General features: G+C 40.7%; 2 pseudogenes; both read right to left on the bottom strand.

The window, feature by feature from the left end:
• Positions 1-924: 924 nt before the first annotated feature.
• Positions 925-1,419, bottom strand: LOC113243265 (centrosomal protein of 19 kDa-like; annotated as a pseudogene).
• A 2,432-nt stretch (positions 1,420-3,851) lies between these two features.
• LOC113243267 (vomeronasal type-1 receptor 1-like) lies at positions 3,852-4,759 on the bottom strand (annotated as a pseudogene).
• Between the last annotated feature and the right edge of the window lie 16,002 nt (positions 4,760-20,761).

Raw genomic sequence — 20,761 nt, 5'->3', positions numbered from 1 at the left:
TGAATTATGGGTCTCTGGAAGTTAGGCTATTGATAAGAAAGCTCCTTCCTTGTAAATCACTAGGACATGTGTAAACTGAGGGAGACTCAGGTCTTGCAGGATTGTGATCTCTGTTAGTTAACTATTTGTTTTTCCTTTTCTTAGCTTTAGGGCAGCCAGGAGTGCCTGAGGAATATCACGTACATCCCATGGTGGGGGGGGGGGGGTTGCAGGGTGTCAGTTTCTGCTTTGTCCTCAACTTGCCTTCTGTTCCCTCATCACTGTCATCTGGAATTCTATATAAATTTCTGCCCAAACACTACCATTTCTAGGGCCAGGCAAAGTCCCATCTCACCACTAAAGGAAAGAATCTTCCCTGACTACTCTACCCTATGGTAATCTAGCCTCTGACCCTCTTTAACCTTTATCAAGCATTTGGCTGTAATCTTTTTTCTGCCTAATACCGTTAAGTAGCTATTCACAAGTTTTTTACTTATCTTCTGATTAGATTGTAAACTGCTTTAAAAAAATTTTTTTTAAGTTTATTTGTCAGAGAGAGAGAGAGTGCACAAGCAGGGGGAGTGGCAGGCAGAGAGAGAAGCAGGCTCTCTGATGAGCATGGAGCCCAATATGGGACTCAGTCCCAAGACCTTGGGATCATGACCTGAGCCAAAGGCAGACGCCTAACTGACTGAGCCACCAGGCATCCCTAAATTGTAAACTCCGTAAAGGCAGACTCCTGTATTCAGTTTTCCCTGAATTCTTCATACATCTACATAGTAAATACTCCTCATGTCCTGGTTTTGAAAAGTAACATGGTCAATCCAAACATGACCCAACCCATACATCTACTGTTCCTTACAGATTTTTCTAGAACCATGTTTATACATTTTTTGTATAAACAGAGATTTTCTGCTAGCCCAATAAATTTTTGAGTTTTTTATATCAGAACTTGTCAGCTGATTCTGTGTCTGAGCCACAAGGCTGCAGTTGTTCATCCTGCAGGAACTCAGTTTAGACGTCATAAACAAAATTTGGATCATCCTTCTGATTTTTCTCAGAAAGTTCATCCCTGATGCTCTTTCTTTTGGCAAGTTCTTTGCCATCTAGTTTGTTCAAGTTTTCCACAGGATCAATGGTTGTTTCCTGTTGAATTTGTTCCACTGGTGTTTTTGCCAGACTTTGCCCCCACAAGTAACCTTGTAAAAAACTGAATAACTTCTCTAGCTGTCTCAGGAATGCTTGTTCCAGGTAATTCTTGTGTTGTCAATTATTCTTTAATAGTTCAGCAGCTCTGCTGCAATCTGAAAACTTTGAAAAGTTTCAGACTGGCATGATGCATTGGTGACTTTTCCCCTTCGTTTCATTCTCATAGATTAAGATAAGAGCTGGAGGCTGGAACCTAATTCCACATTTCTTGGCACTGCACATCATTTTCACATACACATTCACATCCCTCTGGATAAATCAGAGGAAATCTGATGAAAATGTGTTAGTCACATGATGACTTCCTGCTGGAAGTGGAGGCGGAGACAGGGAGCTCCCTAATCCAGGTCACAGGACTAACCCTGGGGGTCAGGCATAGCTAATATACTTCAATTATATTTGCCAGTGTATCATTTAGAGATGCATTTGACAGAATAGCAAGTAAACCCTCCACACTAGTTTAAACACATATATTTTGGTTAAATAATCAGTGTTTATCTATTATGACTGTTAACTGCTCAGCTATAGGAGGTTTCATGTTATATTTCTACTCTCATACCAATTTTAAATTTCCCCAAATTAGAATTAATGTATTTTAATCTGCTTGGCTTCTCCATGCACAAACTATTTATTCATTCCCAAATTTTCAACAGAACATGTGAGGAATTCTATCAATTTAACTTTCTTCTTCAATACATTCCTCTGCCATGAGTTTGTGTAATCTGTAGGCTGGCTGTATAGCTGTTAACCGAGGTTTGCATCTCTCTACATTAAACAGATCTCATTAGCATTTCTGGTGGGTTGAATCTCCAGTTTCCAGGAGTCCATATTGTCTTCTTTTTCACTTACTTACTTTACAGAGTTTTGCCTTCAGTAATTCCTGGAAAAGCTTTAATAGAACATTTTGAGAACTTGCCTTCCTGAAAATTTCTCTATTCTAAATCATCCTGGAGTTTAGTTTGACAGGCATCCAATTTTAGTTTTGAAATCATTATTTCAGAAAGTTGGCAGCATTGCTCCATTGCCTTCCAGTTTTCAATGTTGCTCTTTAGGAATCTGAGCCATTTTGATTTTTCTCCCTTTGGATATGACCTGTTGTTTGCTTTCCAGAATCTTTAAGAATCTGTTTTTTCCCTCCAATATTTTTTTCTCTTTCCAAGTTTTTGTTTAAATTCTAGTTAATATACAGTGTAAAATTAGTTTCAGGTGTGGAGTTTAGTGGTTTATCACTTACATACAACACCTGGTGCTCATCACCAGTGCTTTCCTTAATACCCATCACCTATTCAACCCATCCCCCACCACCTCCCCTCCAAACAAACCATCAGATTGTTCTCGATAGTTAAGAGTCTGTTTCTTGCTTTGCCTCTCTTTCTTTCCCCCCACCATGTTCGTTTCATTTCTTAAATTCCACATATGAGTGAAATATATAAAATGGAATATTACTCAGCCATAAAAAAAGAATGGAATCTTGCCATTTGCAATGACATGGATAGAGCTAGAGAGTATTATTCTCCCAATATTTAAAATTTAGATATTGGCATATTTTAATTCATTTCTCATTAAACAAATGAGCCTTTTAGTTTGTAAATGGATGTGACAAACCATCTTGAATAATTTCTTTGATATTATTCTCCTCTCCATGTTTATATTTCTTTCTCCTAGGGATATCTATTATTCAGATAGTCACTGCCAGAAAAGTTTTGCTATCTTTCTAATGTTTCTAAGCTCTTTTCCCTTCTTCCGATTTCCTAGAGGTTGCTCCATATTACCTTCCAACCACTCTGCTCAGTACTTTATCTCTTCTGTCATGGTCCTAATTCCCAAAAGGTCCTTTTAGTCTTCCACCATTCATTTTAATAGCATCCTATCCTTGCCTGTGCATGAAATAGTTTCATAGCTCATCAACAATATTATTACAAATTATAGAACTTTATTCTACTTCTTTAATATGCTTTGTTTTTTCCATGTTACTATCCCTCCCCCACCCCCATCCATTTGTCTTTGTGTTTTTCTTTCAAGGTAGAATGTTTCTTCAAGTGCCTGCTGGTCTTTGACTGATCCATATTAAAGGATTAGGCCTTTATTTTTTAATTAATAATTTACTTTTTGAGAGAGAGAGAGAGCAGAGTGAGGGGCAGAGGGAGAGGGTGAGAGAAAATCTCAAGCAGGCTCCACACTCAGTGCAGAGCCCAACGCCAGGCTCAACATGGGGCTCAGTCTCACAACCCTGAGATCATGACCTGAGCTGAAGTCAAGAGTCGGACACTTAACTGACTGAGCCACCCAGGTGCCCCAAAGGATGAGGCCTTTAAAAGTACATTCAAATCATGCATGGTAGGACATGAAGAGTATCAGGTGGGCCTTCCATTGGGATTATTATATAGACCCTGCCATCTCATTAGGGTAACCACAAGTGTTACTATAAGTGAGCCCCTTTTTCTTGGATCATGCAGTTTTTGCAAAGGAGAAAACGTATTTTGTTGCGTTGGAAGGCAATATTCAATGAGAAAATTAATGCATTTAGAAAATTAAATCACAGGACTGAAATCTCACATTGAAAACAACCAAGATAAATTTTAAATGAGTCTACAGTTAGACCCACAGTTGTTGAATATTTTGTACTTAAAAATTTGTTGACTGAATGGTAGCTGTTTGTAAAGGGACTATTTGGAGATTTTTGTTTTACAACTGACAAAGTAGATTCTTAAGATTTGAATGCATGGCTGATGAAGAGATAGGGGCTGAAAGCTGGAAAACAAGCAGCCAGGAATGCACTGACGTTCAAGAGTCGCAGGCTTTGGGTGACAAAGCAAGTCATACAGAGTGATAAGATGGAGGATAAAAAATAAAAAGAAACAAATGAGCTCACCAGAAGCAGGACAGTGTGAGTGGCCGTGGTCTCTGGGGAAACTCTGGGAGAGAGACTGGTGTGAAGGTACTGGACTCTCTGCTTATGTCTTTGCAGGAAGAGCACTATGGAGCCACCGGCCCAAGCCATTGGTCCCAAACACAAAATATCAAGGAAGGTAAAGAGGAATGCATAGAGTGAGCTTATGGATGAATCAGACCTTTCTGTAGTACACAGTCCAAAATTGATTTTTGCAATATTTACAGTATTCCCTGGTTATTTTCACTGGCACGACAATATTTATCAGGAGATGAAGAATCCAACAGAGGCAACAGGAGGGCTGAACAAATCTAGGAGCTTTCAGTTTGAGTTCTGCCCCCCTGGAATTATTAGGACTAATAGTGATAGCCTGGAAGCCACTCAAAAGGCAAGTGGTGCATAGAGAAACCCCTCGGGCCACCCTATGAGTATAAAACGTAATCTTGCACACAGCTTTTTCCAGGAAATAGTCCAAACAAAAAGCTGCCAGTGTCTGAGGGATTCCCCTAAAGATAAGGACTAGAATGTTGGCTGAGGCCAATTGGTTCAGAATTAGATCTGTAGGTCTCTGAGTATGTTTAGTGAACAAAGTCAATATATAAAAACAAAGCATAAGAAGTTATCTAGGAGCCCAACTACAGTCTGGAAGAGGAGAATCCCCATTAACAACTCATAAGAAGCCATAATGTCAATGTCCAGAAGGAGCTTCAAAGCCAGATAATCTAGAGAGAAAGAATATGTGTTACTTTCCTTAGTGTGGCAAATTCAATATTAACAAATTTCACCTTTACTCATATTTGCAAAATCTTACTTCATATTATTGGATATGCAAATATTGATTCAAATTACTCTGAAAGCATAAACTGGCTCTCTTCCAAGTATATATGATTTGCTAGCATTTGATTTAAGATATGTGGATGCATATTTATGAATGACATTTTTCTAAACATAGGCTACACAGTGGCAAAAATGGCCCCAATAATTCACTTCCTTTTCCCACTCTGTAGTTTAAATATTGTAAAGGGAGTGAGTAGGGGAATGGGTAAGTGGGTGATGGGCATTAAGGAGGGCTTGTGATGTGATAAGCACTGGGTGTTATATGCAACTAATGAATCATTAAACACTGCATCAAAAACTAATGATGTACTATACGTTGGCTATTGAATTTAAGTAGAAATAAATAAATAATAAACAAACTGTTCTCTACTGATTCATCATAAAAAAATAAATATTTTAGATTATATGCCAACTTTTAAACAATCTGGAGCTTTTGTTTCTCTTTAAAAACTAGAAAATGCGGGAAGGAGTTAAGATGGCGGAGAAGTAGGGGACCCCTTTTTCAGCTGGTCCCCTGAGTCGAGCTGGATAGGTACCAGACCAGCCTGAACATCCATGGAATCAGCCTGAGACGCAGGAAGATACATCTGGATCTCTACAAACGAACATCTCCAGCGCTGAGTATTGAGGTACGAAGCGGGGAGCCATGAAACCGTGCACAGATATCGGAAGATAAACGGAAGGGGGAGGGAGCCGCCGCGTTTGGCGCCAGGAAGCGGTAGCCACCTGCACGGGGGAGCGGGTGGACTCGCGGACGGCACCGCGAGAGAACAGACTGAGACCATGAGCCTGGAACGTGCGCCACCAGACTGAGGGCCGCCGGAGGAGCATCGGAGCGCATGGGGGTGGCTGGCGGCTGGCGGTATTAGAAACACAAAGGACAGAGACACACCGGCCCTGGAAGTGAGGGCTGGGACGCCGGGTGTGGGCGCACATCCTGGGTCGCTGCAGGGTTGAGCAGCACCAACAGAAACAGAGTTAAAGTGGCCAGAACGTCAGTGGAGACGGTCCGCGATCCCTCTGTTCTGAGACAGAGGCTGAGATTCGGCCACTGCTGCTCTGACTCTCAGAAGAGGCACAGCAAACCGCCAGGGAAAGCCGCCAGAGAACAAAAGCCTGGAAACACCGGCTCACAGTGTGCCCATCCCCATCCCCCCTCGCAGAGGACACAGAGATTCTACCCAAACAGGGTTGCCTGAGTATCAGCGTGGCAGGCCCCTCCCCCAGAAGGCAGGCTGAAAAATCAAGAAGCCGACATCCCTAAGATCCCTATAAAACAAGGGCGCACGGCCTGGGTCCCGGTCAATAATTTGGATTCTGGACAACCCCGCAACCTCTCCTCATCAGAATGACGAGAAGGAGAAGTCCCCCCCAGCAAAGAAAAGACAATGAGAGGCGCCTGGGTGGCACAGCGGTTAAGCGTCTGCCTTCGGCTCAGGGCGTGATCCCGGCGATCCAGGATCGAGCCCCACATCAGGCTCTTCCGCTATGAGCCTGCTTCTTCCTCGCCCACTCCCCCTGCTTGTGTTCCCTCTCTCGCTAGCTGTCTCTATCTATGTTGAATAAATAAATAAAATCTTTAAAAAAAAAGAGAAAAGACAATGAGTCTGTGGCCTCTGCCACAGAACTAATGGATATGGATATAACCAAATTATCAGAAATGGAATTCAGAGTAACAATGGTCAAGATGATGTGCAGACTTGAAAAAAGTATTAACGAAAATGTTAATGAGAATATAGAAACTCTAAGGGCGAAATGAGAGCGAATCTGGCAGAAATTAAAAATTCTATGAGCCAAATGCAGCCAAAACTAGAAGCTCTGGCGGCCAGGGTCAATGAGGCAGAAGAAGGTATCAGTGAATTGGAGGATGGGTTAGTAGAAGAAAAAACTAAAATAGAATCTGGGCTCAAAAAAATCCACGCACAGGAATGTAGGTTACGGGAGATTACTGACTCAATGAAACGTTCCAATGTCAGAATCATCGGCATTCCCGAAGGGGTGGAGAAAAACAGAGGTCTAGAAGAGATATTTGAACAAATTGTAGCTGAAAACTTCCCTAATCTAGCAAGGGAAACAAACATTCGTGTCCAAGAGGCAGAAAGGACCCCTCCCAAGCTCAACCACAACAAACCTACACCACGTCACGTCATAGTGCAATTCGCAAATATTAGATCCAAGGATACAGTATTGAAAGCGGCCAGGGCAAAGAAATTTCTCATGTACCAAGGCAAAGATATCAGAATTACGTCAGATCTGTCTACACAGACCTGGAATGAGAGAAAGGGTTGGGGGGGGGCATTTTTAAAGTTCTTTCAGAGAAAAACATGCAGCCAAGGATCCTTTATCCAGCAAGGCTGTCATTCAGAATTGATGGAGAGATAAAGACCTTCCAGAATCACCAGTCATTGACCAATTTCGTAACTACGAAACCAGCCCTACAGGAGATATTAAGGGGAGTTCTATAAAAGTAAAAAGGCCCCAAGAGTGATACAGAACAGAAAGTCACAATGTTAGAAACAAAGACTTTACTGGCAACATGGCATTATTAAAATCATATCTCTCAATAATCAGTCTCAATGTAAATGGCCTAAATGCTCCCATGAAACACCACAGGGTTGCAGATTGGATAGTAAGACATGACCCATCCATTTGCTGTCTACAAGGGACTCATTTTGAACCTAAAGATACATTCAGACTGAAAGTAAAGGGATGGAATACCATCTTTCACGCCAATGGACCTCAAAAGAAAGCTGGGGTAGCAATTCTCATATCAGACAGAATGGATTTTAAACTAAAGACTATAGTTAGAGACACAGAAGGGCACTATATTATTCTTAAAGGATGTATCCAACAAGTGGATATGACAATTATAAATATCTATGCCCCCACCAGGGGAGCAGCAAGATACACAAGCCAACTCTTAACCAGAATAAAGAGACATATAGATAAAAATATGTTAATAGTAGGGGACCTCAACACTCCACTATCAGCAATAGAGAGAGCACTGGGGCAGAAAACCAACATAGAAACAAGAGCTTTGAATGCCATACTCGACGAGTTGGACCTCATAGATATATATAGAACACTACACCTCAGAAACAAAGAATACTCATTCTATTCTAATGCCCATGGAACATTCTCAAGAATAGACCATGTTCTGGGACACAAAATAGGTCTCAACCGATACCAAAAGACTGAAATTATCCCCTGCATATTCTCAGACCACAACGCTCTGAAATTGGAACTCAACCACAAGGAAAAACTTGGAAGAAACTCAAACACTTGGAGACTAAGAACCATCCTGCTCAGGAATGATTTGATAAACCAGGAAATCAAAAATCAATTTAAACAATTTATGGAGTCCGACAAGAATGAAAACACAACGGTCCAAAACCTATGGGATACTGCAAAGGCAGTCCTAAGGGGGAAATACATAGTCATCCAAGCCTCACTCAAAAGAATAGAAAAGTCTAAAATGCAGTTTTTATATTCTCACCTCAAGAAGCTGGAACAGCAACAGAGGGACAGGCCTAATCCACTCACGAGGAAGCAGCTGACCAAGATTAGAGCAGAAATCAATGAATTAGAAACCAGAAGTACAGTAGAGCAGATCAACAGGACTAGAAGCTGGTTCTTTGAGAGAATCAATAAAATTGACAAACTGCTGGCAAGGCTTATCCAAAAGAATAGAGAAAGGACCCAAATTAATAAAATTATGAATGAAAAAGGAGAGGTCAAAACCAACACCAATGAAATTGGAAGGATTATTAGAAACTTTTATCAACATCTATATGCCAATAAATTAAGCAACCTGGAAGAGATGGAGGCCCTCCTGGAAACCTATAAACTACCAAGACTGAAACAGGAAGAAATTGATTTTTTAAACAGGCCAATTAATTATGAAGAGATTGAGTCAGTGATAAATAACCTTCCAAAAAACAAAACTCCAGGCCCGGACGGTTTTCCTGGGGAAATCTACCAAACATTCAAAGAAGAAATAATACCTATTCTCCTAAAGCTATTTCAAAAATAGAAACAGAAGGAAAGCTACCAAACTCATTCTATGAGGCCAATATTACCTTGATCCCCAAACCAGGCAAAGACCCCATCAAAAAGGAGAATTACAGACTGATTTCCCTAATGAATATGAACACCAAAATCCTCAACAAGATCCTGGCTAATAGAATCCAACAGTACATTAAAAGGATTATCCATCACGACCAAGTGGGATTCATACCTGGGATGCAAGCGTGGCTCAACATTCGCAAATCGATCAGTGTGATACATCATATCAACAAGAAAAGACTCAGGAACCATATGATCCTCTCAATTGATGCAGAAAAAGCATTTGACAAAATACAGCATCCTTTCCTGATTAAAACCCTTCAGAGTGTAGGAATAGAGGGTACATTTCTCAATCTCATAAAAGCCATCTATGAAAAGCCTACTGCAAATATTATTCTCAATGGGGAAAAGCTGGAAGCCTTTCCCTTAAGATCAGGAACACGACAAGGATGCCCACTCTCGCCACTATTATTCAACATAGTACTGAAGTCCTTGCAACAGCAATCAGACAACAAAAAGGGATAAAAGGTATCCAAATCGGCAAAGAAGTCAAAATGTCTCTCTTCGCAGATGACATGATACTCTATATGGAAAACCCAAAAGAATCCACTCCCAAACTATTAGAAGTTATAGAGCAATTCAGTAATGTGGCAGGATACAAAAATCAATGCTCAGAAATCAGTTGCATTTCTATACACGAATAATGAGACTGAAGAAAGAGAAATTAGGGAATCCATCCCATTTACAATAGCACCAAAAACCATACATTACCTTGGAATTAACGTAACCAGAGACGTAAAGGACCTATATTCTAGAAACTATAAATCACTCTTGAAAGACATTGAGGAAGACACAAAAAGATGGAAAAATATTCCATACTCACGGATCGGAAGAATTAACATAGTTAAAATGTCCATGCTACCCAGAGCAATCTACACTTTCAATGCTATCCCGATCAAAATACCGAGGACATTTTTCAAAGAACTGGAACCAATAGTCCTTAAATTTGTATGGAACCAGAAAAGGCCCCGAATCTCCAAGGAACTGTTGAAAAGGAAAAACAAAGCTGGGGGCATCACAATGCCGGATTTCGAGCTGTACTACAAAGCTGTGATCACAAAGACAGCATGATACTGGCACAAAAACAGACACACAGACCAATGGAACAGAATAGAGAACCCAGAAATGGACCCTCGGCTCTTTGGGCAACTAATCTTTGATGAAGCAGGAAAAAACATCCGGTGGAAAAAAGACAGTCTCTTCAATAAATGGTGCTGGGAAAATTGGACAGCTACATGGAAAAGAATGAAACTTGACCAATCTCTCACACCATACACAAAAATAAACTCCAAATGGATGAAAGACCTTGATGTGAGACAGGAATCCATCAAAATCCTAGAGGAGAACATAGGCAGCAACCTATACGACATCGGCCAAAGCAACCTTTTTCATGACACATCTCCAAAGGCAAGAGAAACAAAAGATAAATTGAACTTGTGGGACTTCATCAAGATAAAAAGCTTCTGCACAGCCAAGGAAACAGTCAAAAAAACTAAGAGGCAGCCCACGGAATGGGAGAATATATTTGCAAAGGATGCTACAGATAAAAGACTCGTATCCAAGATCTACAAAGAACTTCTCAAACTCAATACGCAAGAAACAAATAAATCATAAAATGGGCAGAAGATATGAACAGACACTTTTCCAACGATGACATACAAATGGCTAACAGACACATGAAAAAATGTTCAAAATCACTAGCCATCAGGGAAATTCAAATCAAAACCACACTAAGATACCACCTTACGCCAGTTAGAACGGCAAAAATTGACAAGGCAAGAAACCACAATTGCTTGAGAGGATGTGGAGAAAGGGGATCCCTCCTACATTGTTGGTGGGAATGCAAGTTGGTACAGCCACTCTGGAAAACAGTGTGGAGGTCCCTTAAAAAGTTAAAAATTGAGCTACCGTATGATCCAGCCATTGCACTATTGGGTATTTACCCCAAAGATACAGACGTGGTGAAGAGAAGGGCCATATGCACCCCAATGCTCATAGCAGCAATGTCCACAATAGCCAAATCGTGGAAGGAACCGAGATGCCCTTCAACAGATGACTGGATTAAGAAGTTGTGGTCCATATATACAATGGAATATTACTCAGCTATCAGAAAGAAAGAGTTCTCAACATTTGCTGCAACATGGACGGCACTGGAGGAGATAATGCTAAGTGAAATAAGTCAAGCAGGGAAAGACAATTATCATATGATTTTTCTCGTCTATGGAACATAAGAACTGGGAAGATCGGTAGGGGAAGAAAGGGATAAAGAAAGGGGGGATGATCAGAAGGTGGAATGAAGCATGAGAGACTGTGGACTATGAGAAACAAACTGGGGGCCTCAGAAGGGAGGGGGGTGGGGGAATGGGATAGACTGGTGATGGGTAGTAGGGAGGGCACGTATTGCATGGTGCACTGGGCGTTATACACAACTAATGAATCATCGAACTTTACATCAGAAACCGGGGATGTACTGTATGGTGACTAACATAATATAATTAAAAAACATTTAAAAAAAAACTAGAAAATGCTATGGTCCTGGCCAGTGTTCTCCCATGTTAAATGGTTGCTGGAGCTAGATAACGTCAACTTCATTGACTGAGGCAGGCACCCTCTATTTCATAATAGCCTTCATGAAACCAGCTTTATCTATTCATGTTAATGGCTCAACCCTGTAGGATTTTGAATTAACAGTTGTCTCTTTATACCTAAAAAGCTTTAGGAAATATAAGGACACAAGATGGAGTTTAACAGATTTCTATCTGAGAATGCCACTCGGTTGACAAAAATAGATAAAATCTAGAGGTTTTGAATAACATCATCAGCCTGCCTGATTTAACAGATTTTATGGAATAATTTTAAACTGAAAAAAACATTTTAAAATTAACCTACGCAGTTTGCTAAATTTTACTGAAGATAGTAGAAGGAGGATATCATTGAAGATAATATAATAAATTAATGAAATAGAAATTAAAATAACTACAATTGACAATAATATAGAAGATATATAAACAAGTCTAACGTTGGTAAATATTATCAAAACAAAAGGGAAAAAACTAACAATTTTATAAAGGTAACGGAATATTACAGTGGATACAGATAGGCTTTAAATATCCTAAGAGAATATTATGTGTACAACTTTAAGAAACGTTTGTTGATGGATGCAGAGGAAAGAAAATAATTTTGGAGAGCTTTGATGTTCTGCACTCGCTGCTCCCTTACACTGTAGTTAGAGTATATTTATTGGTCCATAGCCATAGCACTAGACAACCATATCCCAGGTGGCATGACATTGGATGGGGTTATCCAGAAAGATTAAAAGCCTTGCTGAATTGAGATAATGATGACAGCAGATATAGGATTACCAGCTCTCCCCAGATGCTCACTCCTTCCCTCTTTCTCCATCAAACCCAGAATGGCAGATTATGGAAGAAATCTCCCCCACCAAGTTCTGCTCCTTCTTTAGCGTTTAAAGTAGAGTCCCTGACCAGGGAAGTTTTCTAGAGGAGTTGTAACAGCACTCCAGCTGGTCTTAAGGGTTAACTGGCTAAAAGTTAACACACTCCTTACTTGCTAACCTAAGTCCCTCGATCCGATCCGATCCGTAGCAGACAGACCACTGGCCTTGAGGAAAGAAGGACCAAAACTTTCCCAGGCTGCAGAGGCCAGCAAGTCTGTTTGAAGACACTTTGGCTTTCTGATTAGCCTAGCAATTTTTTTTAGTAAAATGTTTATCTTTTTTTAGGTCACACAAAGGATTTTACCGACCTCCCTTTGTGTATCCATGGACCTTGCCCTCCTTTGCAGAAAGAACAGAGTACTCCTGCACATCATGAAACAGGAACCGGACCCCCTCATATAAGCCCTGAGCACTGAGATAGTATTTGTAGCTGGCACCATCGTGTCTGCACATAATCACGAAATGTTACAGGGGCGCCTGTCTGGCTCAGTTGGTAAAGCATGTGACTCTTGATATCAGGGTTGTGAGTTCGAGCCCCACACTGGGTATAGAGATTACTTTAAAATAAAATCTTAAAAAAAAAGAAAGAAAGAAATGTTACAGACTACTGCACTCCTTTTACAATTAACTACCCTAAACTCCTTTAAAAACCCTTGGGCCAGGCAGAAACCTTAGAGTTGGCTTTTGGACAAGAGCCCACCTTCTCCCCAGGTGGCTGGCCTCCTGAATAAAGCTCAAATTCCTTTCCAATCAAAACTGTCTCTTGAGTATTGGCCTTTCAAGCACTGGGCTGCCCAACTTGGAGTTTGGTAACAGAATGTGAGCAAATAGGGTGATCTGTAGTGGTCTTGCGGCACCTGGGGCTTTCTGACCTACAGCTCTTTGCCTCTCTTCTCCGTAGACTCAACAAGGGCACCAACCAGAGCCTTGTTGTGACTTTTCCATAAGAAAGAGATAAGCAGTCAGGGATAGAAAAACACACTCACAGGCTAAAAGAGTTAAGGGAGGGAAGGGCATTTCTCTGAAAATAAAATTGTATATAGTTTTGAGTTTTTAGACCATGTTAATGTTCTACATTTTCCAAAAAATAAAATTTTATAAAATCACCAAGGATGGGAAGGGATAAAAAACTAAAACTGAAACAAATGAATCCAGTAGGCTTTCAGTGACTGCCATAATCACAATGAAAAAGGATTATAACAAACAAAAACTCTGAATATAATATTTGAATACATTCCCTCAGTCCTGGGCAAGGTAAAAGGTAGAGAAATGCAAACTAACTGCAAACAAATCCTGAACTCTTTTTAGTGTTTTGTTATCTGTGGTAGTATGGATGAAGCAATTCAAAAACTATTTTAAATGTTTTACTGCACCAGGGGCGCCTGGGTGGCTGGGTCAGTCAAGCGTCTGACTCTTGATTTGGCTCAGGTCATGACCTCAGGGTTGTGAGATCAAGCCCCACATTGGACTCTGTGCTCTGTGCAGTCTGCTTATCCTTCTCCCTCTGCTCGTCCCTCCACTCTATCTCTCAAATAAATAAATAAAATCTTTTTAAAAATGTTTAAAAGTAATGAATCATGGAACTTTACATCAAAAACTAGGGAGGTACTGTATGCTGACTAACATAATATAATTAAAAAATATATTATTAAATAAAAAAAATGTTTTACTGCACTAAAAAATTTAATTAAATAAAAAATAAATGTTTTACTGCACTGAGCAAAGGAATCAATGTGTTGATGTTAGGAGACAGCATTCTCACTGAACAAGAGACATGGAAATATTGAATGAGAAAGGCAAAAATGTACCCTGCAGAGTTTTATTAATGCACTGGGTGTTATACGCAAATAATGAACCATGGAACATTACATCAAAAACTAAGGACATACTGTATGGTGACTAATATAACATAATAAAAAATTACTATAAAAAAGCCCCATTTTATGCTAAATAGTCCTGGCTTGGAAAACAAATGATTTTTTCATTCTAAGCATAAACTTTGGGAGTCAAGGGCTGGGGGAGGTATCACCGGCTCTTCCATTTGTGACACATATATAGAATCAAGGGAGAGAAGCACTGTTCTAAGTATAGTACTTTCTGTATGTTAACCTATTACCTTCTCTTTAAAAAACAGAGATGTTACTATCATCGCCCATTTTCAAATCAGAAAAATTTAATAAAATCACCTAAAATCACCCCACAGTAATGTAGGAGCCTTGGGATCCAAGCATGGTATCTCCAAATCGCCTACTCTCAACTCCTATGTTACTTCTAACCACAAAGTCTTCTCAAAAGAGAAAGAAGTAAACAAGTATCTTGTCTATAAATGCTTGCCCCAGAATCTCAGAAGTCAGGAAACACCTCACCTTTCTTTGTGGGTGTGTACAGTATGTACCATTTGTGATTCTGATGAGGGAGCTGAAGTGTTTGAAGGGAGAGGGGAATCACACATTAGCAACATCACCTTAAAATTCCATTCTCACTACAGTTATAGTAAAAAGAAAAGGAAGGAAGGAAGGAAGGAAGGAAGGAAGGAAGGAAGGAAGGAAGGAAGGAAGGAAAGAGAGAGAGAGAAAGAAAGAAAGAAAGAAAGAGAGAGAGAGAGAAAGAAAGAAAGAAAGAAAGAAAGAAAGAGAGAAAGAAAGAAAGACGGAGGAAGGAAGGAAAGGGAAAAGGAAAGAGAAGAGGAGAAAGAGAAAGGACAGAGAAGAGAAGAGAAGAGAAGAGAAGAGAAGAGAAGAGAAGAGAAACCAATAGGGAAGGAAGGGAGGGTGAGAGAGAAGGTGGCAGGCAGACAGGCAAACCTGGTGTCATTCTCAGTGGTGAATTTCCAAGGGTTTTGGAATAACGGCATGCTAGGAAAGCCTCCACTTCCTGCGTCCAGCCCAAAGCATATGACGCTGAAGGGACCCAATGCTCTAATTCAGAGGTGTCTTTGATGACAGGAATATCAGATCTTGGCTGCTCAGATTTGAGGTCTTACATCTTTTCTACTGAGCCTCATGTCCATTATTAAATAAAACTATTAGTGTTTTAGGTCCAGTTCCCTGGAGCAGAGCCTGAGATGGGGAAGCTTCCATAGTGTTCTAGTGAGAGACAACTCTCAGGAGAGAGGAGTGAGGGAGGCAGGTAGGGCAAGGGAAAGATGCTAAGCAAGGATGTGGTCTTGGCCCAATCCCACAGGGAGCCCTGGCCCTGCAGCATAGTTAGTGTCTCACTGAGGCAACAGGCTGTGGTTACAGACTCCATTTCAGTCATCATTGGCCACTGCCCATTCAGGTAACATTGTAGGGGAGGTTGCACTGAATCTAAAGGTGATTCTGAGAGGGGTGCAGGTGTGAGGCTTTAGCAGCCAACACGCAGACACTGGGGTATGGGTACACCAGCCATGTTGAAGCCACTTCAATCTGCCTTTGAGGACTGCAGAGTCATGAACACCAAAGCAGACTCTGTGATAAGCCCCTAGATTCCAATGTGTTAGGATGAATGAGCAAAGTTATTAGAAACAAGTCTAGTGTGGAGAAAGAAGACTAGCTATGAGATAATGAGAACTAATACGGAATAAGAACATGGACATCCAAATATTTAGAATCCAGGCTTCCTTTGTCAAAAAAGAGCACTATACATAAGGGCCAGAAAGGAGAAGTGAGCCAGTCATTAAAGAGGAAATAGCAGGAAGTCAGATAGGCAGAAAAGGCAGCCCCAAGTTAAGGAAGGTTTTCCCTTCTTTAGGCATTGACCTTTAGCCAGGTGGGGAGAAGCAAGGTGGCAACCTTCACATGGTTCCTGCAGGTACCAACAACTAATGTTGAAAATAGCTCTATATTCAATGGTCTCTTTGTTGGGCCCTGCCCTTGTATGGCACATTTTCTTGTGTTCATTTCCTCTGTCACACCAAGGACAGGGTAGAGTCAGACCTGAGCATGTGGGAGGGAATTATCCTGAATTAGAGCCCAAACTCAGGATTTCCTGTCTTAATGTCATGGCCAATTTATGACTCTGGCTCAGCACTCATGATGTGGTCAATGGATGGTTTTATGACCGTTATTGATTCTGGTAAATAAATTCAGGAATATCTCACTCCTTAAGAGACTTAGAGTCAACAATTAACATTCCTTTCCTGGGGTTTAAGAAGAACCTGAGAAGAATATGGTTTATGCCTTCTCCTCACACCACCCAAAGGGATGGCTCTCTATGAATGTTCTTCTGAAGCCAATGTTGGCCACCGAGAAAACAAGAAAAAATGAACCCACGGTTTCTACGTCCATGCTTAAAGCCAGACATATATGTTATTTTATTTATTCCTCATAATATTCCTACAATGGAGGTTCTGTGGTCCCCAATTTTAAATAAAGCATTTAAAAGGTTGGAAGGGAAAGAAGGATCATTCTGGCAAGTCTAATAGTAAGAAAGGATGGACAGGAATCCTCAGGAAGCCTAGAACAAAAAGGAAAGGAAGGGAAAGAGGATAACTCTAAATGCAGTACAAACATAGGACATATTAGTGGCCTCCTGAGGGTCTACACATTTCTCTATAATCTTCAGAGTTAATATAGCACTCTAACCTCCCCAGGTAAGAAGCATATTAGGATTCCAAGATAAAGCTCTAACACTGAAAGTCACTTTTTCTCACATTTTCTAAAAGGAGAAAAAAGAAAAAAAACTCACCAAGCAGATCTCTGATACCTGGATGGGGAGCCTGTCACCGCCAGGGTATGTGGCTGAGAGTGTGAGAAAGCACATGACCCCAAGTTATAGGTTACAGACACCATGATCTCATTTCCCACCAGTGCAGCAATTATAATATTACTGGTAGCAATGACAGTGTCTGCAAGGGGAATCAATAATATCCCTGAGGAACTGTTGGCCCCAGTAAAAAGATAAATAAATAACATGAGCAATACTTGGGTGAGAAAAGTCCAGAGAGACCAAGGTACCTTGTAAAGAAACTTTCCTGTGATATGAGGAAACAAACATGTCTTGAGGATGGTCAGAGGGGACTTGGATGGCTTGAATGCAGAACCTGTGAGGTACAGGATTAGTGACAAACTCCCATGTCCCCATACTGACATTTTCACCTACTAGTGTCTCATCATCTGACTCTACAATCTACTCACCACATCCCTCCAGTTGTGCTAGGCTAGATTCATTGCCTGACCAACCAAGGCAAACTTGACTTTTCACCAGCCATGGATTCCCTTTGCCTGTTAGCCTATGGGGGCCTCTTATTTTCCCACTACTGAAGAAAGTGATTGCTTGTTAAGGTCCAGCTCTTGGGGTAAATGCCTGATGTCTAAGTGACACACTGAATTTGGACCAATAGATTCCGTTATCGGCCACTCATTTTTCTCAGTACTTAGTATAGAGCAGGAGTTGGCACATTTCTCCTATAAAGGGCCAGATAGTAAGAATTTTAGACAGGGTCTCTGCCGCAACTATTCAACTCTGCCACTGCAGTGGGACAGCAGCCATAGACAAAATGTAAGCAATCCAGAGTAGCAATATTCCAATAAAACTTTATTTATGGACAGTAAAATTTGAATCTTATAACTTTCAACTGTCCACAAATATTGTTCATCTTTCTTTTTTCAGTCATTTAAAAATGTAATAACCACTATCCTAAGCTCATTAGCGGTGCAAAACAGGGGGTGGACCAGATTTGGCCTGGGTCATAATTTTTTGATGCCTGCTAGCGATGAATAATCAAAGAGTCAAAATTCTTGCTCTAATGGACATTTTATTTGACCAGAGGACACACAGAATAATTGGAATATAAAAAACGTAAAATTTCCCACGTGGTAAGAAGTGACAAGAACAAAAAGAAGAGGGTTCTTTGAGAACCACTGGTGGGTGATCATGACTTAAATACAGGTGTAAGGAAGGCCAGTAAGAGAAATTAGTGATGAAGCTACAGTTCAAAAGATGAGAATGAGTGCCTCGGACACAGGGAGAAGAGAATTCCTGGCATTACAAAGGCCTCGAGAGGGGAGAGTGCTTGGATGCTTTGAAAGGAACTGAAAGGTCAGAGGTGCAGGAGTATCACTGCTCGTTGTTCACCTCTTCTCCCCTCCCCTGAAAGCTAAGTTCTGATTTTAATGTCTTTTGGCTGCATCCCCTCTCCTAAGAGTTCCTTCAGATAGTTTAGGTGGTTGGCATAATTGCTAAGCTCCTGCAGTCTGAGATGTCATTCTCTGTTCTTTGCATATGAAGGAGATTTTTCCTAGTCTGGCAGTCACTGGTGGTGTCCCACCAACAGCCATCTCCTTCTTTGGCGAGAGAATCACAGTATTTGATTTAAGTTTTTTATTTAATTCCAGTCAGTGAACATACAGTATTATGTTAGTTTCCAGTGCACAATATAGTAATTCAACACTTCCATACAACACCCAGGGCTCATCACAAGTGTACTCCTTAATCCCCATCAGCTATTAACCCATCCCCCCACCTTCTCTCTGGTAACATATCAGTCTGTACTCTATAGTTAAGAGTCTGTTTCTTGGTTTGCCTCTCTCCCTGTTTTCCCCTTCGCTTGTTTTGTTTCTTAAATTCCACTTATGAGTCAAATCATATGGTATTTGTCTTTCTCTGACTTATTTCACTTAGTATTATACCCTCTAGCTCTATCCGTGTCATTGCAAATGGCAAGATTTCATTCTTTTATGGCCGAGTAATATTCCATTATATATATATACCACATCTCATTCAGCAATCGATGGACACTTGGGCTGCTTCCATACCCGGATATTGTAAATAATGCTGCTATAAACATCGAGGTGTGTGTATCCCTTTGAATTAGTGGTCTTGTATTCTTTGGGTAAAAACTCAGTGTGATTGCTAGATCATAGGGTAGATCTATTTTGAACTTTTTGAGGAACCTCCATACTATTTTCCATAGTGGCTGCTCCAGTTTGCATTCCCACCAACAGTGCAAGAGGGTTCCCCTTTCTCCACATCCTTGCCAACACCTGTTTCCTGTGCTGCTAATTTTAGCCATTCTGACAGGTGGTTTTGATTTGCATTTCCTTGATGACAAGTGATGACAAACAGTATTGTAGTTTTTTTTTTAAGATTTTATTTATTTATTTGACAGAGATAGAGACAGCCAGCGAGAGAGGGAACACAAGCAGGGGGAGTGGGAGAGGAAGAAGCAGGCTCATAGCGGAGGAGCCTGATGTGGGGCTCAATCCCATAACACCGGGATCACGCCCTGAGCCAAAGGCAGACGCCTAACCGCTGTGCCACCCAGGCGCCCCGCAGTATTGTAGTTTTGATCCAGCAACCCCAGGGGTTTGGTGGGGGTGGGCGCTGACATGGCTGCTCTAAGAAAATTACATGAGTGCTTACCACATGCCAGATCCATTGACATGTGATTCACATGAATTATGTAAAAGTTAAGCCAAAAGCAAAAACAAAAAACCTGTCTGTGGCAATATTTTCCAGGATTATACCAGTAAGAATAAATGAAGCATACACGTATTTTTAAAAAACTTGCCCGTGGTCCCCCAGCATTAAAATGGTAAGACAAGGGTTTGACCTGAGATGGTTGTGTTTCAGTGTCTAAGGGCTTGATCACTATTCTATTAAAAAATCTGCATGGTAGAAATTATTATTCCATTTAATGGTGAGGAAACGGAGTTGAGAGATTGTTGATGTGCTAAAATCAGCCAGAGTTCAGTTTTGTAAAATAACCTTTAAAATACTTAAAACTTCAATATCTATCCTTGTGTATTTTTTGTTCAAAAATTATAGTCACACTTTGCATACTCTCATGTAACCAATATTTTCCAATTCTTAATATCTTATACATATCCTTCCAAATTGGGCAGGGTAATTCTACACTATCATTTTAATAACTCCTTGGTTATGTTATGTATTATCAAAGTTAACTTACCTATATTTTTATCTTTAAGCCACAAATACCTTCCATGAGTCAGCACAGACTAGCAATTCCTCAAAAAATGAACATTGAGATTGATTTCAGTTCTTCAGTATTACAAACATGGCTTCAGTAAGCATTACTGTAACCACATCTTTTTCTTTCAAGTCAGAATTTTTGTGGGTTATACTCTTATATATAAAAATGCTGGCTGGAATGCCTGGGTGGCAGTTGGTTAAGTGTGGGACTCCTGATTTCAGCTCAGGTCATGATCTCCACAGGTGGAATCCAGCCCCAACACCCCCTCCCGCTCAGCATGGAGTCTGCTAGGGATTCTCTCTCTCCCTCTCCCTCTGCCCCTCCCACTCATGCTCTCTCTCTCTCTAAAATA

The sequence above is a fragment of the Ursus arctos genome, unplaced genomic scaffold, assembly GCF_023065955.2.
Source record: "Ursus arctos isolate Adak ecotype North America unplaced genomic scaffold, UrsArc2.0 scaffold_19, whole genome shotgun sequence".
Lineage (NCBI taxonomy): Eukaryota > Metazoa > Chordata > Mammalia > Carnivora > Ursidae > Ursus > Ursus arctos.
The sequence above is the reverse complement of the archived record's forward strand: the minus strand, read 5'-3'. Positions and strand labels throughout refer to the sequence as shown.